Source organism: Gopherus evgoodei, chromosome 10 (genome assembly GCF_007399415.2).
Source record: "Gopherus evgoodei ecotype Sinaloan lineage chromosome 10, rGopEvg1_v1.p, whole genome shotgun sequence".
NCBI lineage: Eukaryota > Metazoa > Chordata > Testudines > Testudinidae > Gopherus > Gopherus evgoodei.
Window position 1 is genome coordinate 10,609,416 of NC_044331.1, and position 25,266 is coordinate 10,634,681.

Consider the following 25,266-nt stretch of genomic DNA (forward strand, 5'->3'; position numbering starts at 1 on the left):
TTTGCCCGTATTACATACAGTATAAAATGGCAAAATGATTAAGAGACTTGCCTGGTGCTACCCAAAGTGAGTGGAAGAGCTAAAATGACTCTTGTCCTGTGCTGTCACTACTAGCCAACATTGCCTTCCTGGTTACACTGAGCCTACATTGCTTTAAACCAATTCCAGTAGCTGCACAGATGTGAAATGGTTAACAGAAATGTGATATTTAATTTCCCTGCCCATTGCAATGAAGTCAGCAGTAGGTGACTCTAGGAAAGTAAGTATCTTTGAAAGGGTTAAAGCAGATTAGGTAAATAGGTATATTGTCTTTTGTCCTATATGTATTAGGTGTAGTGAAGTATGCTGGGATTTATTTTTTAAGTTTTTCTTTTCCACAAATTGAGAGATTAACCTGGTCCCAATTGAAATGGCAGCCCATATCATACCTTCCCTTGATCTCACAGCATGGCTAATAACAGCTGGGGCCTACCAAGCAGGCTTCTTTATTTTTCCTTTATTGTTCCAGGCCACACATCCGTGAACCTTCAGCATGTTATGTACTTAAGCATGGTCAGGTTGATGTCATTATTTTCTTATTGTTGTGGAGCTCCCTGGGTGTTTGCCCATATTCATAGAGAGGAGCTTGTGTGCTCTTTGTAGGTTAACCTTTTAAAAAGGAGATGCTCGACCACTTGCAAATTTAGCCTAGGGCTGTGACATTGCACTAGGCCGATTGGTACGCTTCAAAACACATATTAACACCACTTGTGCTATTTCATCCCTCTTTTTAATTTTAACCCAGTCTTGTTAGATAAATCTTATCTGCGCCACAAGCAAATGCTTGATAGAGCACATTTTTAAAGCCTTTGGGGGGAGGGAGAGGCATGGTATGTCTGGGTCACTGTGTGCTTTGTCTAATTATAAGCATAGCTATTTGCCAGTTTATCTGTCCACCTGTCCCTCTGTCTATCTCTCTAGTTACCTCACAGCAAACAAGCCACAAACATTAGCACTGAATTGTGTGAGCTACAGGGGATAGTGCTTCTCTGCATGCACCATAGCCACATTTAGCTTTTACAATCCTATAAAAATTGGCCTACTTGATATCAGTTCAGACTGGAAATCAAGCAACAGCTCTCAATTGCCTCAGGCTTTGATGTAAGCACCCCAGAATATTTCTGTTTAAACTATAGCAGATAGAAGACACCTATAAAAATATTAATTAGCTCCAGTTGACACCAGATGCAGTTAACATACTGTGTGCCAGCTCTGAAATACTGGAGTTTTTATTAGGTAAGCTAATGTTTATTGCCATCATTAAAGTCTGAGTCATAAAAGGCTGAAAATAAGATGTTTCAGGTTGCTGTTATTCCCACTATGTGTCAAATATAGGTTTGCTAAAATCCAACTTTCAGGGTTAATTTTTTAAGATGTCAAATTGCAAATGCAAGCTTTCAAAAAAGAATTTGCAAGGTTTTTTTCCTTGCGGCGGTGGGCCAAATTCAGATGTGTACACAGATGCATCTCTATTAGTTTCAATGAATTTGGCTTTGTAACTTTAAAATAGAGTAGCTTCAAGCAGTACCACAGATTAGACTTAATGTCTGAATTACTTTAGTAACATTAATTATGATAATGGTAGTCCTAACAGCAATGTTTCCTTTATTACGTTTTTTGTAGGTTGGTAGTTGGGGCTGATCCTTCACTGGCCTAAACTAGCGGGGGAGATATGTAGGTGCCAGGAGAGGTAACTACACACTGATGGGCATCAGACAGACTTACAATCCATTCTGGTCACTGCCAGCTCCTTAGGCTGTGAGCTGGGTTAATGGGAAGTGAAACAATGCTTGCATATATGTTTTGGGGATTAGGTTTAAGGTTACCACCACTCTGTGCCCATGACTAGCTCCATTTGCAAAACTTGTGCTGTGTAGAGAGCATGAGAAACCACACAATGCAGAGATTTTTACAGGATAGAGACTGACTAGTCTGGATCTTTGATGGCTTTTGCATACATAATGTGATCTTCAAGGCCCCTTCACATCCTGTGCTGGCCCATATAGGATTGTTTCCTTAGTGTTTCCTTTGATCATTATAGGAAAGACAAGAGACTATTTCAGCGCTAGGTTTACAATGGCTTCAGTGACTCCATGGAGCAGGGTCCATGCTCAGAAGGGCACCCAGCCTGCTCCGCTTGCACTGCACCCCAGACCCCACTGGCTCTCTCCACCCATCACTTGCTCCTTTCGGCCTGCCCGCCGCGGGCTCCTCTCCGCCCCCTGACCCCACCCCTGCTCCTCTCAGCCCCCTGGTTGGACCTCAGTACACCTCCGGCTCTTGGCAGTCTCTGCTTCCCACCACCTGTGGGACCCCACCTGTCTTCCCAGAGCTGAGCCATCTGGGACTGGTGCAGAAGCCTGGCCAATCTCAGCCAGGTGTGTGGGGTGGAGCAGGGAGAAGGGCTTGGCTGGGTCCTTCCAGGCAAGTGAGTCTTGAAGGACCCCGGCCAGGACAGGTCCTGGTCTGTCTGATCGGGCCACTCCTGAGGTGCTGGAGTGATTTCTGGCCCTGGGACCAGCCCTGGCTGTACTGCCCGGTCAGCCCAGCAGACACAGTCATCTCCCAGCAGGGCTGGTGAGTGCAGCTGGGAGGCAGGGCTTGGGGGAGTGGGTCTGGGGAGGTGCTGGGCTGTGAAGGGGAGGGGAAGATCTGTCTGTGTTGGGGCACTAGGGAATGGGGGTTCTGTGGGGGGTGCTGGGCAGCTGTGATGGGGCAGTGGGCAGGGGGTAGTGTTGTGCAGGGCACTGTGTATTTGTGGATGGGTCTGGGGGGTGCTGACCATAGTGATTCTGGGGGGGGCTATGGCTATAGGGAGTTGGGGGTTGTTGGGTAGGGGGAGGCTGTGTGGTGTGGCATGGACCTGCGCCCGAGGGGAAGGGGCATGCTGGCAGCGCAGGGCCGGGCAGGCCACTGTGCGTCTGGCAACTGCCAGTTTGTAATTAGTGCCCTCGCATTGGGTGGAGCAGGGCCGCCCCTACTATGCCATGCCCCTTTGCCTCTGGCTGGCCCCTCGCTCCAGGGACTGACCTCCCCCTGCCATGCTCCACTGTCTCCATGGGGGCCCAAATATGTTTGGCGCCAGGCCCACAAAAGGTTAAATTGGGCCCTGCTGGACTTAAGGAAAAGAAAGTTATTTTTAAGACTTCATATTCTGAAAGCTTTGCAAATATTTTTATGCATAGCTCTTCGACTGTGTCTCTTGCATATTTCTGTGCATGTGCACATTTGCAGAGTGACAGCAATGAAAATACATTTATTCATTGCAGTTTCGCCTTTGCATTCTGATAAACTTTTGTTGTTTATTGTTAAATATTCCCATTTTGTACTGACTTACAATACAAAGTAGCAACTGTCTGAATTCAGTTTTTTGTTGCATTTTGTATCTTACAAATTTCTTGTCCACAACACAAGACAAAGTGAAATTAACAAACACATGATCAGAAAAACTAGTTATTTTCTCTTTACCTGCATAGAATTGGCCATTCTCCCCCCCAAAAAAATTACAAGTTTTTTTATAATTTTCACAAAATATAAATAAGTGGGTCAAATCCTGAAGACTTGATTCAATCTTTTCTCATGCAAAATTATAATCAGAGTCAATGGGAGCTCTGCCTGAGTGATAACTGAGTAAAGACATCAAAATCTGACCCTCTGTACATTTTAAGGTGTGTTCCAATAGGCTGGAAATGATATGTATTATTGGAATGCTGTGATGAATTATTAATGTATTAAAACCTCATTAATCTGAATCTTGATTATTCTGAAGTAGGCCATGTTCCCTGAAGTGTAATAGATACATTTAAAAGTAGTCCAGCTTACCTGAAACCCATTTATCCAAATTTATTTTCATCTTCCTCAGATAATCAAGGTTCAAGTATACATATCAATATCTTTACAGAGGATTTGCAATGGTTTCATTATCAACTGCAAAGTGTGATTCACTCATGTATCCTCAACATGACTACTGCCCTTTGATATTTCATGCTAGGGCAAAATTTAGGGTGAGGTTTGCCTAAATTATTAGCTATATATAATTACAAAAAACCCTCTAGTGATCCAGTGAGTTACTCTAAGGGTCTCTTCTTCACAAAAAATATTCTTAATTTTCAATGGTTTGCAGGCTAAGACAACATCCTAATTTTATTCAGAAGCTCCCCTTGACCATTTTTGAGGCCTTCTGGTTCCCTTAAAATCCAACAAACACAATAAAATTGGCACACTTTCCCCTCTGAAAGGTATTATAATCTATAATATGGTCACCCAATATGCAAAATATGCCTTCTCTGTGACATCCTTTCACGCTATCGGTGCATAATTTTTATGATTGTATAAAATCCTCACATATTTTAAATGATATTCAGAAATATGCTTATGCATTTTTAAAGAAGTTCCTATTTTCTTATCTGAACTCTTTTAACAAAGGTATTATGCTAAGTATAAAAGCTGTCCAATTTTTTCCAACCTTTTGCTTCTCTCTAAACCACAGTCATTTTGCTAGACATTGAAAATGTCTTGATTTAGTTGTCTTGCTATTTTGGGCCTGTCCTGCCCCCTGCAGTGGTAATAAGGATGGGGTTTCCTGCTGGGCCCTGAAGAATACCATTTCACGGCCGCCACATAGCTGGCGGCTTTTATTTATGGAGCCAAGAAAATGAATGGGTATTAGTGTCCAAACATTTCAACATGCTCCTGCGGCCATGCACAAAAGGGACTGATTTGCAGCAAATTTCCACTTATTTTCCAAAAGTATTTACCTTGCAGAAGCTTGGCTGATCGTTATAATGGCATAGCCGAGGGGGAAAATGACCATTTCAGAACCCAATTTTATATATGTTTCTAAACCTTAAAAGAGCTATCCTTCTTCCGAATAAAGATAATAACCTTGGTTGCTAGGTTTTCATGGATATGTGGATAAAGCCAGGCCTTTTTTATTTTATTTTTTTTATTATTATTATATCATCTTTACTACACATGAAATTGGCATTACCTAAAAGTAAAAACCTCTCTCTGAAATGCAAACTACAAGAATATTTGTTAAAGAAATTCTGGAGAGTCCAATGCCAAAGTTTGGCGCAGGGAGTACCCACTGGAATAACAAGTAAAATGGGTATTTCTGACATCTGTACCTTTACTTACCTGTTGGGGGCAATGCAGTGTTTGTTTTGTATGTTTCCTAGAACATCCTCCTCAGAATTTTGGAGGAGCTTTTCAAACAGCACACCACTTTGCAAGCATACAAAATCACACCTGAACGTAGCACCTACAAACAACTGCAGCTCTCCAAAGATTTGCACAAGCACTTTAACTCACGCGGATATGCATATGCAGCTAAGACTTGCCCCCTGGGAATGCACCTGAAGGTGTCTACAACATGTGGCGTTCAGGTGTACAATTCAAACACCTCCACACAAGCGGAGTTCAAGTGTTGAAGATCACCCCTGAGCATTTATAGGAAAGCCATGACACAAAGAGGCAAAGCTGCACCACTCGCATTACAGTATCATTTCCTGGAAGTTCCCAGCAGGTAAGATGTGAATTCTAGCTGATAGAATCATACCACCACAGTAGCTGCTTCTGTACAAGTTCAGGCAGGCCACACTCTTTATGGCAGTCTGCAACCCTTTCGTGTAAGACTCAGAAGAAACAATATTATATATGAGAATTGGCAAGGCCAATGAACTTGCACTCCCTCCATTTTGTAATTATTTTATACAATAAAATATTCTAGATGTAAACTACATCTCTTTGCTAAGTATTTATAGTTGCTTCACCTACTCTGCAATAAGAAACATATGTGCTATTATAAATGAATTCAGAGCTTGCCTAGTTTTACATTAATATTTGTATCTGCCATTATTTCTTTTACTGGAATGCTATTTGGTGATTATAGCAATATTTCTTATTAAATTACTAAAGGCATCACTCTGTTTCTTAAAACTATATACAAACCGAGGAAGCAAAAAAGCCTCACAGAAGTTTGTGTTACACGAAGGACTCCATTCCTTTTCATGGTGAGGCAGATAGGTCATGCACTAAAGCAGAAAAGCTTTGTCCCTGCACAAGGTCTGAATACCTGAGCCAACGGATTCCAAAAGGGAAGTATCAGAGGGGTAGCCGTGTTAGTCTGGATCTGTAAAAGCAGCAAAGAGTCCTGTGGCACCTTATAGACTAACAGACGTTTTGGAGCATGAGCTTTCGTGGGTGAATGCCCACTTCATTCGTATTGCATCCGATAAAGTGGGTATTCACTCACGAAAGCTCATGCTCCAATACATCTGTTAGTCTATAAGGTGCCACAGGACTCTTTACTGCTTTTACACAAGGAAAAAAAGCCTGAATCCTAGATAGTTGTGCTGCAGTGGAGCTATTCTCCAGGTAACACTGAAGCTTGACAGTTGTGCCATGCCTCTTATTTGGTCTTTGGGTCCACTTGATCAAGGATTCAGAGGCACCCACCTGCAAGCTGGCATGAAGGAAGCCTCAGTCAGTACACAGGGTGTGCAAACCCACTGCTTAAACTGGCTGTCCTCATCATGGGACCATCCCACACCCCATCCCCAGGCATGCTATGGCTCCACTATATGCCTGCAAAAGGGGCAGATTAGATTTCATTTATAGTTCTGAGGAATAATGGTGGGACAGAGAGAGGACGATGCTGAGGGCATCTCTCTTCCTGTATCTACACCTTGCAGGGAACTCATGGTGGATACAATGAGAAAGGCAGAGGGTACAGGGCAGGCCCCATTTTCTTACCCCCGTTTTTCTATGGTTGCAGCAAGTTTGACTCTTCTCCAGTTTATATGGTAGAATAAAGCTCGCTGATATTTCAGTTGCAGAGAGGCAGTGTGGTGTATAGAATTAGCACAGGGGCAGACATCAGGCATTCTAATCCAGGCTCTGTCACTGACTTGTTGAATGGCATGAGGCAAGCCACTTTTTCTGCCTCAGTTTCCCCTGCTGTAGAATGATGTAATCATGCTTACCTGCCTGTGGACAGAGGTGTTGTGAGAATTAATCATAAAGCTTTGAACAAGTAAAGCACTAAGTAATATTAATTTTAAAAACATCTTTCAAATCCTAGTTCTTTCATAGCTACTGACAATATTTGATGAAAACCTAGAAACAGCCTTAGAAATCATCAGCTATTGTGCAGTCGGTAAAACAGCTTAGCTTTCAGAGGCACCCCAGGCCTATTAAACATCAAGCACTAATGGCCCTTTTAAACAGCTAGCCTGATTTAAACAAATATGTTAGAATTTGCTTGGGTATCTTTTTAACATCACAATGTGCTATTTATTTTCCTGGCTCTGAACAGTATAATTAAGATTGTGAGTTTGTGAATACATTCTAAAAAAAAAAATCCAATAAAGAATATACTATCCTGAAAACTCTTGTGGAAGGTACAGTAGATAAAAGCTTGTTCTTCTCACTAAGAAATTCTGACTTGATTTCATTCAGTTGTAATGAAGCAAGAGAACTTTAACAAAAATGAATACCCTGTGGTCTCTTTTGTTCCCTTTTTTAATACATCTTGGTTTAGTCAATGATTGAGGAAGTCTATCAAGCTCTGCTCAAGGTTCTTTATTCAATCGTTAGAAGTGAATCATCTTTAACCCCCCCACTTATTAAAAATGTTCAATCTTGTCAGGTTAGCAAAAAAGAAGTAAATTTTGCTTTCTTTTTCCTGGGGTTAAGAATTACTTTTATCTGACAATGGCTTTGCATGTTACAGCATTAATTTTGCAATAAATTACAGTGCAGGTAGGTGGAATTACTCACATTGCTTGACCAAAGTGTTTGACCTAGCCAGACCTCTGATTGATGAATAGTTTTTCATTTTGTTCTGCCAGCCTTATCAGACAAAATCGAAAAACTGGGTGAAAAAGATCCTATTTTATGTAATAGCATTTTGTTATATATCATTAGCACTTAATTCTGTCACCAGCACTAGGTCTGTGTTAACTAGGTCTTTCAACTTAATTCTTTTGCACCTCAATGCGACATCCATTGTGGGAAATTGATGCCCCAAAACTATTTGGCCCAAAGAGTGAAATAACTCATAGGCTGTTATTGAGTGATTCAGTCCACACCCTCTGACAGAAGATGCTCATGTATTGTGTTACTTTCATTCAGAACCTCTTTACAGTGTGTCCACTAGTCTTATGGCAAACTTCACAAAGTGCTGGGAAACCAATTGAGAGCTCCTGATATGGCCTAACATTTTCTATTTATAGGACTCACCGCTTGAAGTGCTCAGGTTTGGCAAACATTGGATCACAATATCACAGTGACACAGGGGAGTATTAAACCCATTTCAGACACAGGACAACCGCAAGGAAGAGTGAAATTCACTCCATTGTAGGGTGCCATATGTTAAGGGCTTATGTGGGATTTGGATAACGCATAGGCCTTTCCATAGGCATTTTGAGGAAAGAATGGCAAAATTTTCAGCAACCTGATCTACATTTTGCTGGTTCCGTTTTGTGGCTGAAAATCCTACTTCTCCTAAGGGTAGCTAATCAACTGGTATGAACTCACAGAGTTTTGGCAGTAGGAATTTCAGCAGGTGGTCAGCCAGTCAACAAATGAAAATCTCTATTTTGTGGAAAATGTCTATATTGTTTATTTTTCCAAGGGTCCAAAATAGACCGATTTTTCCTTTTAAAAAAAAATTCATGATTTTTTAAAATATTTTTATGAAAAACATTGTCAAAACAGTTAATTTTTTTGTAATAAAAACCCAGGTTACCAGCAATCAAAAGTCAGTAACCATTTTGTAATCAATCATATTTTCCATAAACACTTTGATGACAATTGTGATTTAGAATGTAGTATTATTTTGTAACAAAAATGAAACAGTTTGGCATTTTCTACAAGTAATCATAAAAAAAATCCATTTATGAAAAAATGGGCTTTTTTGATTTTTTAAAAAAAGTTTGAAAAATGTTGACCATTTCTAGCAGGTGGGAATGATATAGCTCTATTCAACCTCTCTACTTTTCTAGCAGAAACAAGTTCACTCCTGTTATCTCTGAAAAACCAACAATAAGGGGAGAGCAAAACTGTCAGGTCTTTTTCTGACTCTAGAATCATTACAACTGGCAATGGTGTAAGAGGAAGAAACTATAAAGCGGGATTTCCAGATCCCACATTGATTTTGCAGCATTGGAAGTTGGAATGATAAAGAATCCTCACCTAGAAGTTACAAGTGTAATGCAGGAATCATTGGATGACATTCTATATCCTATGTTATGTGGAACATCAGCCTAGATAATCACACTGGTCTTTTTTGGCCTTAAAAATCTATGAATCTGCATCTTTTTTACCCATGAACTGACAAAATTTGCTACAAAAGTCATTGAGGGAAAAATTAATATGCAATGCCTGGATGCCAGAAATGTCTAATTTAATAGTTTTCCCAAGTGCGAATGTAAACAGTGAGGTTTTCATTCAGATATCACAAGTAGATATAGGCATGTTTCTATATTTGCCTCAAAAACTACATTTTCCACATTGCAATTTTCATGCACATAGCCCATAACACCACATTCCAGTTCCCTACTTGTTAGATGATACCTGTTCTATAGTGCCTCTCAATTAGATTTCCCCCTGTACATGGAATAAATACCTCCCAGAAGTGGTTCATCGAATCATAACTCTCTCTCACTCAAATCTATATGTAAGACTCACTTTTATAATGGCTCCTTTAAAAAGTGAATCAAGTAAATAATTCTCTCTAAATTTCACTATTTTCGACTCCTATCCTACAACTAAATCAATGTGGGTGAAGTCAATGGGGATTTGTGTGAGTACAAAGGACCACCTGCATGGATCTGATTGCTGGATTGGGGCCACAGTTTATAAGACAAAATATATTTATTTGTTTGTATTTTAGCTACAACAAAAATCAGCCATGCTTTGAGCATGTCTTTGCTGAGTAATCAGTGACCGTTTTCTGTCCTCCCTCATCTCTAGCTTAATATATTGGGACAAATACACTGAATCATGTGCAATTTGGATTGCAAACTCTTTGAGGCATGAGCTATGTGGTATTTAAATTAGGCTACTGTAAAATAATTTAAAAAGTCAGTAACTGTTATCATAAAGCCTCATAGTTTTGTGTCCGGTTTTCTGCATATAATAATTGTCAACTGTGATAAAGATTCTTGGTATCTTGACCATCCTCACAGACTGTGCTTTTACACCTGGCATCTTCCCGGAGTCTGTTCCATCTATCTTACAACTTACAGGGATGGATTCTGAACTCAGTGGATATACCTGCAGTCATTCCACTGATTTCAGTAGAGTTACTCCGTATTTACACCAGTGTGGGTGAGAAGAGAAATCTGGCCTCTGATGTGAAAAAGGCTATTTATGCACTTTCACAAAAGACAGAAATCTGATAACTTTCGGTCTACACAAAAATGAAACACAAATATGTTAGTGAAAAGCCCCAATTTTTCTAAATGTAGATGAGCACAGATTAAGAAAGCAGTAATTAATTTCCTTTGACCTCAAGCGGAAATTCCTTTCTAAAGCTGTCAAAGAGAAAGAGGCCAGAGAGAAGAAGTGAAACTGTGTAACAATGCAATTAAACCCTTGTAATGAGGTCATCCATTGGACTTGTTGCAACTGATATCATTATAGGAATGAGGAGGCATTATACAGATGGCCTGATTTTTTACTTGATTCATTTTTCCCCTTTAACTCTTTAACAGTCAGATATGTAGTTTATAAGTGTTATACAAATAATTGTGCTTTGCCATTGGACTAGCTTTCCGATCTCACTAATGCTTTTCCAGGAATATTGATGAATGAATTAACAAATTTTGGGATATCAGATAATAGTATAGTTCTGCCACAGGTAATGCTTCCTCCAGATAATATTTGTGCTCAGCGGCTGTCAGAACTGTTTATCTGAGTGTAAAAAACTATTCATGGGACCAGTTTGAACTCTGGCATTTCTGAGGCTGACAACTTAAAATTCTTCTTTGTTATACTATCAGCCTGATTTTCAGTTCAACTTCTGTCTGGCCTTGGCTTCCATGTACAACTTTTGGTGCACACCCAGCTGTATGCACACATTTGGTGCATTAATACCTGACAGTTTGCCACCTGTATGCCCAGATAGTAGAGAGCCTGGGTACGTGCCAGTGAAAAGTGGAAGCTACCTGCTAAAGATCAGGCCTTTAATTATTAGTGATGGGCAACTCTGTCTGACATGGAAGTTCTGGGTGTTCAGAGAAAGCAAAATTAAATCCCAACAGCTAATTTCAATTTGAAAGCACCCTGAATAATTTGGATACTCATCTGAAGCTTGTTTATCTATTTATTGGGCTGGAAAAAGAATGGACCCTGTTGCAAGATTATTCATTGATTTTAGCTGGTCTGGAAACATCTTGTTTTTGCCTGTCTGGTTAGGGCAGAAATCAGTGCATAAAGCTTGTAAAGGAAAAAAATGATGATGTAAACCTCAGAAAAGATTTACTTATTGAAGTTCAAGAACTGAATGAAGCTTAGAATCAGTCCTTATTTTATCTACCCAGGTGGTTTAAGGTAGGATCTCTGGGCTCTAGGTATCTGGCCCTCAGGGTCATAAGGAGCCTGGATGGCGCAGTAAGTTGAAAGCAGAGTAACAAGCACTACTGGAGTACACATATGCTTACTGCAGAGATGCTACTGCTGGGATGAACTGGCTCCCTCGCACAAGAAGAAGGGTCAAGGACTCAGGAGTGGGAGAGGTATAAAAGTCCATCTGAGGTACTGAGCTAGTAGAAAGAATACATCAAGGGGGCCATGAAGAGGAGGCTGATAGATTGGGAGCTTATTTAGCCTTAGGGCTGGTCTTCACTACGGGGATATCAATGCTGTAGCAGTAGATGCAACAAGGATTGATTTAGTGGGTCTAGTGAAGACCCACTAAATCAATGGCAGAGTGCTCTCCGTTCGACCCCGGTACTCCAGCTCTCTGAGAAGAGTAAGGGAAGGTGACCGGAGAGCATCTCCCATTGACACAGTGCAGTGAAGACACCAGAGTAAATCAACCTAAGCTACGTCAACTCCAGCTACATTAATAATAGGCATAACTTAGGTCAACTTACCCCGGTAGTGAAGACAAGTCCTTAATCTACCCCTGCTTTTTCTTCATAAGAATGCAGTGTACCTCAGAGAATTTCAGAGTAATTGGTAAATGCAATCACAAATCCAGATGCTTCTCTGATTTTGAACTGTTAGAACCTCTAATAGGCCTGATCCAACGTCCACTGGAGCAGTGGTTCTCAAACTTGGGCCACCGCTTGTTCAGGGAAAGCCCCTGGTGGGCTGGGCCAGTTTGTTTACCTGCTGTGTCCACAGGTTCAGCTGATTGCGGCTCCCACTGGCCGCAGTTCGCCGCCCCAGGCCAAAGGGGGCTGCAGGAAGGGTGGCCAGCACATCCCTCGGCCCGGGCCGCTTCCTGCAGCCCCATTGGCCTGGAGCAGTGAACCCCGGCCAGTGGGAGCCGCGATTGGCCAAACCTGAAAATGCAGCAGGTAAACAAACCAGCCTGGCCCACCAGGGGCTTTCCCTGAACAAGTGGAGGCCCAAGTTTGAGAACCACTGCACTGGAGTCCATGGGAGTCTTTTCACTGACTTCAATGATGTTTGGAGGTTTATTCATTTCTTATTTACAGCTCTGACTGGAAAATAAAGCAAGGACTGCTTCTTTCATGGTATTTCTGTCCTTCTGGTCCCAGACAGGGCCAACAAATTAGACACAGCACCAACATAAAATAACAGTAATAGTAATAATGCAAAAAGTGAAAGTTGAACACTCTCAAACCTCAAAAAAAGATTCAATTCAGGTTCAGTTTGAGACACAGACAAAAGATTTGGGTAAATTCCTATTTCATCTGAATCCTAAAACATTTCAGACCTTTACGGCACCATTATAAGATAGCCTTTTAACTAAAAATAATGGAAGGCAGTGCGGTCTGGCAATTAGAGCGCAGCACTGTGTGATCTGCTCAGATGCCAACTCTGCCACACACTCAATGTGAGCGTGACTTTAGACAAGTCACTTAACATCTCTGTACCTCAGTTTCTCCTCTGTGAATAGTACTTAGCAACCTTCGTAAAGTGCTCTAAGCTTTGGAGAAAAAAGGCTGTATGTAAGTGCAAAGTGGTACCGTTTTAAGGATATTTTTAAAAGAGGCAGTTGAATGATGTCCTATAAATTTTGTCATCTTTCTCTCCAAATGGACTACAATATAAAATTTCCTCCAGGAATGCATTTATTATTTAACACTTTTCCGTGAAAGATTTCTTTTACATTGCAAATGCTAAGAGTTCCTCCATAGGTCTTAGTCTATTGACCCTTTACCTTAAAACAAGCTATTAATGCTTAACACTGCTATTAGTATTCAGGGAAGTAATGACTGGTACTGAAATGTAAATGTGCAGTAAAAACAGCTTCTATTTTGTAAAATAATTATGTAGCCTAATAATTATTTCATATGACTCTTTTTGATTGATGGGGAAAGGACACCAAGTAGTTTGGAATCGTGATTCTTTTTGGCCTAAAATTCTAATAGCAACAACCAATCATTGTTTCAGATACAGTTACTTTTTTATAGAAACTGCAACAGGATGATCCCTGAATCTGTTTCATCAAGTTACATTAGATATGATATTTTTAATTAAACTTTTTTTTTGAATGGCAAGGAATTATTATTCTATAAAGGGCAATACCAATTCTTGCAATCTCCAAGAAAGTCATTAGAACTCCGAAGGTCAAACATAGTTCAAGACTGCAGTGAAGTGGGACTCTCCCTTTTCACTCTGCTGTCATTGCACCTGACCTTAACCTGGTAAAAGCATCCCCAGTGGTGCCAAAGAGGCCTTTCCATTCTGAGTGTACTAGCTACACAGGTCTTTCACATTTGAGGCTGCCAGATAAATGTCAAATTGCAATATTCTTATGATGTTTAATGGGAACCAGGCTGAGAGTGCTTCAACCTGTTTCACTTTGGATAAGTTTTTGTCATTCTGGCTTAGATGGAAAAACAAGTCACAGATCAATAATGTACATAAATAGAAGAAGTTCACCACCCCGGGCTTTCCTAGCTGGTCCACAACTTCTAGAAAAATTGGAAAACCTATCTAGTCATATGTATGTGTGCTCTGTACAGAAATGGCTACAGGATTTTCTTCATTCTATTTGTGAAGCAGGTTAGTCTATATCTACACTTTTCTTGAATGAATAATGTTATAAACTCTTATAGTAGTTTTCATTGCAAATGTTCAGTTTCATGTAAGTCATAACTGGGCATATATGAGTATATGTTTCTATTTAAATTTATCTAGCTGTCCTTGTAATTTGATTTTTGTACTAGCTTGGGATTGTTTGATTTTTTACATTTTATTTTTTTTAATACCAATGTTTTAACTTAGAAAACAATAAATATTAACTGGTTTATTACCTATGAGAATGTACAAATGGATTGCAAATGAATGGAAAATTATAAATTAAATGAATCGATTACTGTGCATGAATACAAATTAGAGAACAGGAAAGATTGTTATATACTGGTACTATTTAATATAGAATATATTTGGTAAAGCATCACCACATAAACAAGATGATTTATATAACTACTGCCCTGAATTTTTTTGTGAAAAAATTCTGAATTTCAAAATTTTTCAGCCAACTCTAGATTCATAAAATTTAAGTCTAGAAGGACTATCATGACCATCTAGTCTGACCTTCTGCATAACACAAACCATAGACGTTCACCCCTGAAGCCATTATTCTGTTTGAGCTATAGCATATCTTTTAGAAAGATACCAGTTTTGATTTAAAAATGGCAGGTGAAGAAGAATCCACAATGTCCGTAAAGTTAAGTAGTGCCATAGATTAATTATCCTCACTGTTAAAAAAAAAGTGCGCCTCATTTCTAGTATAAATTTAAATAGCTTCATCTTCCAACTCTTGGACCTCATTATGACTTTTGCAACTAGTTTAAATGCCCTTCTACCATCAGAAATATCTTCCCATATTAGAACCTGTAAACCATGATAAAATCAACCTCTTAACCTCCTCTGGATAAACTAGATAGCTTGTGGCTTCTTTAGTCTCTGACCAGAAGGTATGTTTTCTAGAGCTCAAATAATTCATGTAGCTCTTTTCTGAACCCGTTCCAATGTTTCAGCATCATTTTTGAAGCATGGATATCTTACTGAACACCGTATTCCATTAATGGTCTCACCAATGCCATTTACAGAGGTCATATCATTTCCCACTTGATACTCTTTTGGTTATATATCCAAGAATTGTGTTCACCCTCTTAGCTACAACATTGCACTGGGTGGTCATGTGCAACTGACCTAAATTCTTTTCATAGCCACTACATTCCAAAATACAGTCCCTCATCTTATAAATGTTATCTGTGGCAGTGCTTCTCAAAGTCGGGCTGCCGCTTGTGCAGAGAAAGCCCCTGGCGGTCCGGGCTGCTTTGTTTACCTTCCGCGTCTGCAGGTTTGGCCGATTGCGGCTCCCTCTGGCTGGGGTTCGCCATTCCAGGCCAATGGTGCTTGCAAGAAGGGCAGCCAGCACGTCCCTCGGCTCATGCCACTTCCCGGCTTTGAGAAGCACTGATCTATGGTCTTTGCTCCTGGATATGTGATATTTTATTTGACTATATTAAAATGTATGATGCCAAATGAGCTCACCTTCCCAAGTGATCCAGAACATCTGAATAAGTGACCAGTTCCCATCATTATTTGCCACTCCACCGTTTTTCTGTCATATACAATTTTTATCAGCAATGATTTTATATTTTCTTCCAGATTATTGATAAAAATATTGAATAGCATTGGGTCAAAAACAGATTGCTGTGGCACACAACTAGAAACACTCATTTCCCATTTACAATTACTTTTTGAGATTTATCAGTTAGCCAGTTTTTAATCCATTTAGTATGAATTACATTGATTTTCTTGCTTTATAAAAAAAAATCATAATGCTATAGCAGGACTAAGTCAATGCATTACAGAAAATCTATGGCAACAGAGTTTCCTTTATCAAGCAAACTTGTAATCTCATAAAAAATGCTACTGAGAGATTTATTTAGGAATTGATTACTTGCTCCTTCCAGCTGTTATCAGCTAGACAGGAGTCAGTGCTTCAACCAGGCCTGAACTTGCTTGATTATATTCTCTCACTCCCCCATACTCAACACAGAAACTAGATACAACTCACCCTCCTGGTAAGTAAGTCCATTTAGTTACTGAAGATACATGTGTTTTTGCTCTTCCATTTGCATTATGAATTGAAGTATACGCGGTACTAGCAGTACCGGATGTATTCTCTTGCAGATGGTGTACAACAGAAGGTAGAGAGAGGCTGTCTATTACAGTATTAGAGACTAATCCCCTTACTTCACAACTAATTTTAATTTAAACATTTTTTTCTACTGGCCTTAATGCCAAGATTGAGCAGAAAAGATTCCAGACTGACAGGCCAAGGGACTGAACGACTGGACTCTCCAGTTTGCTAAGGATAGTAAACAACACAAAGTGTCCTTAAAGCAGCCACAGATGGACAGTAGAAGATTCCCTACAGGAGGACTCTCCACTGGTGTAAAACTTGCAGCCCTACCCCCGCAAGTAAAGGCATGTTTGGAGTGTTCCAGAGGTAGGGGTCTGGGTAGGAGGAGAATGAGTATGGTGGGATGCAACTACACTACACTCAATCCTTCACTGGTAATAGTGTAGGTTAGGCCTTTCCCTGAGTAGCCAGGGCCAGGTGGCTCTGAATCTTTAAAACTCTGTGGCTGTGGCTGCCCATCTCCACTATGGAAGTGATGGAGAATCAGGGCTTGAAGTCCTTTATTTATCCCTACAACTGGTACATCATGATCAACAACCTGTCATCCATCTATTTATCTAATTTATGATATTTTTAAGGTGCCAGCTGCTTTGTTATCTAAAAACTAATATGCCTCAATCCTGATCAAAACAAGATTACCTCCAAAGATGAAAGTGTAGTTCAGTCTCTGTCATCCATTTGTTCACTGGCTGCTCTACTGAGAATGCCAAACAGTGGTGGTATTGGGTTTTGGCCAAACTCATTTCATGTAGACTACTAAATTGTCAAATAGTAAAAACTTTTGTTCATTGGTGACCTGGACCGATTTGAATGTACAAACCTACTGAAGAGATGAAAGGCTCTCTCTCACACTTTGTTGGTTCCCCTCCCTACTTTTCCATCATTATGGAATGACAAACAGCATGCTATCAGGAAAGGTATTCATTATTAAAGTCCAGATAAGAGTGGAATTTTTTGAATCATGACATAAAAAGCTCACAAACTTACTGTTTCTAGTAAGGCAGGGACTTCTGTTTTTTTCCTTTACTATTTTTCCTTGGTTAGCAATATGATGACCTTGACGGCTACTGAGTCTAGCTGGTAGCAAAAAATAGAGTAAATCTTTTGAGAATACTGGTTCTTATGAGATTGCCAGGAGCTTTATTTAAACTTAGTTGATTCATTCAAGGACAGTTTGCATCAGCATCTGAACTTTTAGGCTAAATTCAGATTAGATCCTAAAACTTCTCAGCCTTTGGCAATGCACCCATCACCAATTACTTGACCATGTCCAACAGAGAAAACAGATAATAGACAAGCATGCTTATCTTACTTTGCAAAAATTAGGAAGAAGAATGTCTAGGTTACTGAAGCCAACTTCTCACTATTCTAACTACGGCTTAGACCCCTCAAGTTGCTTTGCCTTTATACAATACTAGACTGAAATGCCTTCCTATTGTTTATATGCCAAGCTCCTTTCATCTCCTATTCCAACAATGTTCTAAAGCACCCCCTTATTCTATAAAGCAGGGATCGGCAACCTCTGACATGCAGCCAGTCAGGGAAATCCACTGGGGGGCCAGGACAGTTTGTTTACCTGCAGCATTCAAAGATTCGGCCGATCGCAGCTCCCACTGGCCGCAGTTCACCATTCCAGGCCAATGGGCGCTGCGGGAAGTGGCACGGGCCAAGGGACGTGCTGGCTGCAGCTTCCCACAGTCCCCATTTGCCTGGAACAGTGAACCATAGCTAGTGGGAGCTGTGATCAGATGAACCTGCAGACACTGCAGGTAAACACACCATCCCAGCATGCCAGAGGATTTCCCTGACAGGACACGTGCCAAAGGTTATCAATCCCTTTTATAAAGCATTCCAGTGATAATGACCACAGTACTCTCACTTACTTTGTGCATCAAACTCTATTGTATTCACTTGTCCTACTGCATTTAATCTCTTTGAGACAGGGCCTGTTAATTCTTCAGCATGGATCACTACAGCATTGTGGGGCCTGATCCCATTTGAAGTCAGTGGGAAGACTTCCAATTACTTCAGTGGGGCTGAATTGAGTCCTGTGGGCACTTAAGATACAGCATCATCTTGCCTCTCTTTATCATGCTCCTGTAGCTTTTCTTATTGGATTTTAAGTTTTTTCCAGTACAAATTGATTGCGTGGCATATTTATGCACAGTCCCACTTTTCTTAGGGCAGGTTCATCATAGATGGGAGGTACAATTTTAAAATATGTTCAGAGCTGGTCATTTCTCAAGAAAAAAAACTGCCAAATTATACCATTGTGATTCTGCTACTCTGAGGACTGAGCTGGACAGAACTGTAACAGCAATGGAATCACTCCCATTAGAGTCATGGTCTCATTGGAATCAATGGGACTTCTGCAGAGGAAGAGTGAGTTTTCATTCCTTTGCTTACTACAATGATTTTTAGTAAATTTAGAAAAATTGGTTTCTAAAAAGAAGAAAAGAGATGTTAATGTTTAATGTTTCTCTTTCCTGAATGTGCATGTCTGATCAGCCCAAATGGGAGGAAGAAACCGGTGTAAGAATTTTGTTCCTGTTTATTTTGTTAATAATCTTCTTGCGCTGAGTCTTGTCTGGATGCTTTGTAACTGGGGCCGGGCTTTTTCTCTTTTTCCCATTCACATACTCTTGCCAAGGATATCATTATGACATTCTGTAGTAACAAGCATTCTTCTGTTCAAATTTATATTAGTTTGGGACAGTAATTTAATCGGATGGCCCACTGGATTTTGAAAGACTTGCAATCATGTCAAAGTGGCAACCTTTTTCCTCAGCTCTCAGCCAAAAGCCATTTTTTTTTAAAAAAGGAGCTCTTGAAAAGAAATGTCACTTTGATAATTAGTTATTGATCATGGACTATGTGGTGACAAATACCATTGGATTATCCAGATGCCACTGGGTCGCGACACGAGGACTTCCTTCTCGCAATAATCAGCAAAAATAAACGTACAAGAAAAGTCATTAAGGCCGGTCTTCAGGGAATAAGACCCAGATAATCTAACTTCATTATTAAAAATAAAAATACAGAAGCATCTTGGACATGTCAAATTCTGTAATAATTCTGTTAAAAGAGCCACCAGATAAGGAAGATTTGGGAAGTAGAGCATTTGCTTTGAGATAACAATATGCAAAGTTATTTTGATAATTAACCCTGATTTGGCCAGTAGAACACCATTAACCCTCCTGCCCTGAAATGTCTGTTAGAAACAATTTGGGATCTGAGCACAAGAAGACCATAAAAATTATAGACTTAAAAGTATAATTGATTTTTTTAGAGTTGCATAAAATTGCTGCATATGAGCCATTTAATGGAGAAAAAACTGGAAACGACAATTCTATTGTACTTAAAGCAAAAAACTTTTCCATTAGTTAGAGTTTCTTTCTAGGACTACTAATGCCAGGCATCTCTGCTGAAACTGACAAGGATATTCAACCATCTATGCCACAACTTTGTTGGCTTGGGGATACAATACATAAAACACTGCTATTAAGAGAACAATATTTTAAGAGGGGCGTTCACTAAAGTCCTTCTCTAACTGAACTGTTTTGACACAACAAGTAATAATACAGTGTTTGGCATCATGGTACATTGCATTGATAGGTGGATACAGAACGTTTCACTTCTAGATCACTGCTTCAACCTAAATTCAGAGCAATGTTCTTTTATTTGTAGACTTATCTATGATGCTTATTTATGAATTTAGCAACCCTACAAGGTAAAGTAGTATCATTATGGTGTGGAAACTGAAGCACAGAGTGATTCAGGGACTTGTCTAAGGTGATACAGGATGTCTGAAGTCAGCGACAGGACTAAGAATGAAACCCAGACCTTTTGGGTCCCATCCCAAGTGTTTGACAAAAAGGCCATTTCTTTTGTTCAATTATGTCCAATGGCTGTTGGGTGATCTGTGTCAAATTTGCGTATCCATGTCACAACCCACAAAATAAAACAACATAACATACAAAGCAACCTGCCAACACCACCTTTGGAATCCCTCTCGGTTGTCTCAGAAGAGTCTAATGGACATGGAGTCTAGACATACCTCTTACCCCTAAAGGTGGTCCTTTCAGATAAGTTTGTATCATATTAACGGGGAAGCATGCAGTACCGGTTTCATGGATAAAAGTCCACAAATTATTAGGCTGGTCGATCTATCATGAGCACTAGTTAGTTTTTTTCTTTTAGTCTATATCACTTTTATAAATGGCTTCCTTTACTTATTGGAATTTTATTATTTTATAATGTATCAATTTATTTCTGATGGAATTCCCTTTGATTTGAAGAGCGTCCAAAGAGGTGTTCTTGGTACTGTTATGTACATGCAAGCTATTCTAAAATATGGTTAAGGTAAAATGAAAAGGTACCATTTATATCAGTATCCCATTATCTTTGGTATAGTAAACTACTTAAGGTGTTTGAACTCAAGGTTACTTCACTTTATTGTTGAGACTGCATGATATCTAGTCTTGAGGAGGAAACTAAGAGTTAGTTAAAGTCTGGGGGAAAATATGACTATCACAAATGTGAAATGACATACTAAATAAATAGGAAAGGTTCTACAGTGAGAAAATGAGCACAGTTCTGGAAGACATACTGTGTTACCATCGGTTTACTTTGGAAATGTAGGACTGGAAGGGACCTTGTTAGGTCACGTAATCCAGTTTCCTGCACTGAGGTAGGACTAAATATTATTAGACCATCCCTGTGAGATGTTTGTCTAACCCACGGATTGGCAACCTTTGGCACCTGGCTAGCCAGGGTAAGCACTCTGGTGGGCCAGGCTGATTTGTTTTCCTGCTGCTTCCACAGGTTTGGCCAATTGTGGTTCCCACTGTCTGTGGTTCGCTGCTCCAGGCCAATGGAGGCTGTGGGAAATGGCGTGGGCTGAGGGATGTGCTGGCTGCTGCTTCCCACAGCCCCCATTGGCCTGGGATGGCAAACTGCAGCCAGTGGGAGCCGCAATTGGCCGAAACTGTGGACACAGCAGGTAAACAAACCAGCCCGGCCTGCCAGGGTACTTACCCTGGTGAGCCACATGCCAAATGTTGCCGATCCCTGGTCTAAGCTCTTTTGAAAAACCTACAATGACTAAGATTCCACAACGTCGCAAGATAATTTGTTGCAGTGTTTAACTATCCTTGCAGCTAGGAAGTTTTCCTAACGTCTAAGCCAAATCTCTCTTGCTGAAATTTAAGCCCATTACTTTTTGTCCTGTCCTCAGTGGATAAGGAGAACAATTTATCATCCTCCTTTTTATAATAAACTTTTACATACTTGAAGACTGTTATCATGCCCCCATCATTCTTCTCTTCTCCAGACTAAACAAACCCAATTTTTTCAATCTTTCCTCTTAGGTCATGTTTTCTAGACCTTTAATCATTTTTGTTACTGTCCTCCAGATTCTCCAATTTGTCCACATCTTTCTTGAAGTGTGCTGCCCAGAACTGGACACAGTGCGCCAGTTGAAGCCTTGTCAGTGCTGAGTAGAATAGAAGAATTACTCCTCATGTCTTTTGTTTACAATACTCCTGCTAATATATCCCAGAATGGTGTTTGCTTCTTTTGCACAGTAGTACATTGTTGACTAATATTTAGTTTAGTTAGCCTATCACTGTGCATGCTTTCTCACTGCATCTTGAGGCAATAGCAAGAATATAATCCTTCAGACCGATTGTTTGAGCAGATACCATGGTGATGGATGCATGATGAGATAACAGGGTTTTTTTTTACAACAGGATAATAATTCTTACCTACCTACTTTATAGGGTGTTGTGAGGACTAATCAGTTAGTGTTTGCACAAGTCTGTAAAAGGCTATATAAGTGCACAGTATTATTATTATTACCTTATTATGATATTGACTTTGCCTTGTCAAACTGCAGTACTTTCCCCTACTTAGGATGTAATATCACCGTGAAGTGTTTATATTCCCATAATGTAAATGTTTCCTTTCGAAGGTGAGTGGAGTGCCATGTTGTTACACGTGACCAGTAACATGATTTATTTGCATGGTGCCGGAAATTCAGGTAATTCTAAATAAAGCTCCTGGGGTCACTTCCAGTTAAACCTACTTATGCTTTTACATTCGTGGTTTGTCCTCCACAGTGTTTGTTGACCTGCATTTTTAAAAATCTGTTGGGCCAATCCATACAGCCCTCTAGGGTCCCGTGTTTTGCTGCACGAGTAGGTATGCTGCCATTAATTTGGCACTGAGATATAGCTGACTATAGGAACAGGGGATCGGTTTTCCTTTCAGCCTGATTTGGAAGTGTCTAGCTTTGGCCTGAGAGCAAAGAATTAACAATTGTATAGAATCAATCCCACTAGCCTTCCTTGTTGTGATTAGCTCTTAAAACACATCCAAAAAAACCTACAAAGCCACCTGATCTGTCAAGTCTATCCTTAGTATCCCTATGCCATGCTGACAGATATTTACCCCCTCCTCTCCCCTCTACATCTGGATGAATAGGGACAGGTTCTCCACCCCTCAGAAGATTCACTTACATTAAGTGGTGTGGTGGAAGCAGTGAATGAACAATAGACGGCTGTCAGGCTCGACAGCAGGGCATGGATGTATGAGCGCGGAGCTGACAGCAAGGGCCTCAGAGGGTAAACTGCTTTGCTGGAACTAATTAAACAGATGAAATTATTACATGAATATGCAGATGTTGTTTACATTTTACCATATGGTATTATTTCAGGTAATAACTCGCAGGAGGATCCCTTCTTCTCATCAAGAGGAAATGGGTTGAAAAGGAGGCTCCATGTGTCACCTTTCAGTTGCTAGGCAGACATTGATATGGCAGGCTTCTCTCCTAGTCACTGCTCCCTGTGACTCTTCTTGTAACCACACTATGTTGGAGAGATCAGCATTCTCCCTACCAGGCAATGTAGGAAGAGATTACCCTTTATTAAGCTCAAACGTTTATGGTTGCTAATTTTATTTTCAATTAAGTGAATAAGTCAGTCACTTTTCTGAGAATGACCTGCAGCGTGCACTTTATAATTGAGAAGATGCCAATCCATAGTCCATAGGTAAGAATTGACAGATCTGTCCAAATATGTAGAGGCTAGGAGCATGACATTTCCACAGAGAGCCCGACATGCTGCCAAGTTTGTTAGCATTTACTGCATTGCCAATGTGAAATGTTGATAACGGAGGCATTCCTTTTCAATAAGTTTCCATTCATCATATTGAAAAGGTTGCTCTCTAGAATTATAGAGGCAAAGGATTATCACGGACAACAACATAAAGAATCATTAATAACAGGCATTTAGGGTGGGTAGTCAGACACTGACACTAAGCAATTACTGTACATCCCAGGCAAGGATACATAGCGAGGGTAATCAACATAGCAAACCGTTTTTAAAGGATGTTTACTTTAGATGCATGATAGTGACAGCCCCTAGCAGGCATAGTGCTAGCACAATCTGCTTTGGGAGCTATTTAGCATAGCATAATCCTTGGCAGGGTAAAGGAAGTGGTGTAGCCATGCTGTATACATTCAATCTCAGATAAAGAAGCGACACAACCTCGGAGATAAATTAGTTTGGATATAATTGTCTCATATGTAAATCCAGAGACAAGGCCAAAGTAGGAATCTTACTGGTATACAGATCACGCCACAGCTCTGCCAATTTCTTAGAACTGGACAAGGGACTGTCTAGTCAGTCTGCTACTATAATATCCTAAACTCATCATACTTTGGTTCTAATGCAGGCAATACCTCTACCACACTGGTTCAGCATCTCATTTCTGTCATGATCACTTTCACATTTCGCAGGTTGTCACTGGCCCCACCTTTATAATCAAACACATAATACACCTTTCTCTTGCTCTGATCATTACCTCTCTATGGCCTCCTGTCTGGTATGTGGGCCAATCACAGTGGTTAGTTCCCAAAAACTCATGTATCCAATACGTTTCCACAACACTTTAGCATACAATGCTGCCCCGGTGTGCCACCAATACATTGGCAGATTGGCTGTATACAAACACTGAGACATTTGGCTACTAAATGTCCTGCTTACCTGCATCACCCTCACAGACTGCCTTAGGCCACTGATGACCTATGTTAGCACAAATTGCAAAGGCATGATTTAGAGGTGACAAACATGCAAGAGGTGGTCTGGATTCTTACCCTCATACAGTGTCTCTGAGACAGTCCAAGAGATCTCTGTCTTGGACCAATATTATCGTCAATTTTTCAGTTTGGACAGCAAGCAAGAAGGCCTTCAGTCACTCTGAGTAACTCATCAGGAAAAGCCAACCAAGTCTGAAGCAAGTTTTTTTATCTCTGATGATGTCAGTCATGTTGTTTATTGCAGTACTGCAATGTTTCCCAAACTTGGGACGCTGCTTGTGTAAGGAAAGCCCCTGGCGGGCCAGGCCAGTTTGTTTACCCCCTGTGTCTGCAGGTCCAGCCGATCATGGCTCCCATGGGCCACAGTTCGCTGCTCCAGGCCAATGAGAGCTGCTGGAAGCGGCAGCCAGTACGTGCCTCAGCCCACACCACTTCCAGCAGCTCCCATTGGCCTGGAGCAGCAAACCACAGCCAGTGAGAGCCGTGATCGGCCAGACCTGCAGACACGGCGGGTAAACAAACTGGCCTGGTCCACCAGGGGCTTTCCCTACACAAGCGGCATCCCAAGTTTGGGAAACATTGCACTACTGGAAGGCAATCAGGTACTATGGTGATAAGCATGGTATAAAAACCTATATAGAATAGAATATCTTCCTCTACCATTGCCCCTCCTATCTGAACAAGCAATGAGAAGTGTCTGTTTTCTCTGATGACTGAGATGATCAATATCCTGTTAAGGAGAGTCACCTACCATCTAGTC